The sequence below is a fragment of the Anopheles bellator genome, chromosome 1 (genome assembly GCF_943735745.2).
Source record: "Anopheles bellator chromosome 1, idAnoBellAS_SP24_06.2, whole genome shotgun sequence".
In the NCBI taxonomy this organism is placed as follows: Eukaryota; Metazoa; Arthropoda; class Insecta; order Diptera; family Culicidae; genus Anopheles; species Anopheles bellator.
This window is the reverse complement of record NC_071285.1, coordinates 40,907,802-40,908,482: the sequence shown is the minus strand read 5'-3', so window position 1 is coordinate 40,908,482 and position 681 is coordinate 40,907,802. Positions and strand designations below refer to the sequence as shown.

General features: G+C 52.9%; 1 long non-coding RNA gene across 1 annotated transcript in view; it reads right to left on the bottom strand.

The window, feature by feature from the left end:
- Positions 1-223: 223 nt before the first annotated feature.
- LOC131205379 (uncharacterized) overlaps positions 224-681 on the bottom strand; it is a 17,522-nt gene continuing 17,064 nt past the window's right edge. The window contains exon 3 of the long non-coding RNA XR_009156741.1: positions 224-283. This is a non-coding gene — a long non-coding RNA (uncharacterized LOC131205379). The remainder of the gene's footprint in view (positions 284-681) is intronic.

Genomic DNA, 681 nt, shown 5'->3' with positions numbered 1-681 from the left:
GCGCCCGCGAAAGCTGATTTGCTTGTTTGCTGAAGTGCAATCGAAAGCAACAAAAGCGCACGGAAAGTGGAAAGCCCTGTCATGGAAAGCTGACAGCCTGATGCCTGCCTAGCCCCGCGTCCCTGCCGATGTGGTGCTCGGCTTTTCCCACGGGGACCACCGTTTCGTGCGTGTCGAGTGGCGGAGGCACCCGGCCGACGGAATAGGATTGGGCTACACTTACCGGTTTTGGAGTTAACGCAGAGCGCTGGCAGCTGCGGCGAATTTGTAGAGCACCGGGATTCTGGAACAGAGAAGAGAGGGAGGATAAAAAAACATAGAATTTAAGCAGGAGAAGCAGCCAAGCTAAGTCCTTTCGCTGAGGTAGCGCCGATTTTACTGGTAACGAGCAACGTCCGTGTAATCAACAGGAGCTTCCGAGCATCGACAGTCTTTCGAGACGCTGAGTGGATTAGCGCAGTACGAGGGCGCTCCACAGTGCCGGGGTGTTGTGGCATTCGAAACTCTTGGGTTCAATGAGGCTGAGGCAAAGCTTCGGATTACGCCGACGCTGCGAGAGATGGTTTTTGACGGAATTCTCAAACTGACAAGGGTTGGGCAAACGTACTTAATGCCCGATGTGCTTTACTGAATTCTTGCTTCTCGAGCGTTCTGATTCAATATTGAAAGCTTGTAGCTTGT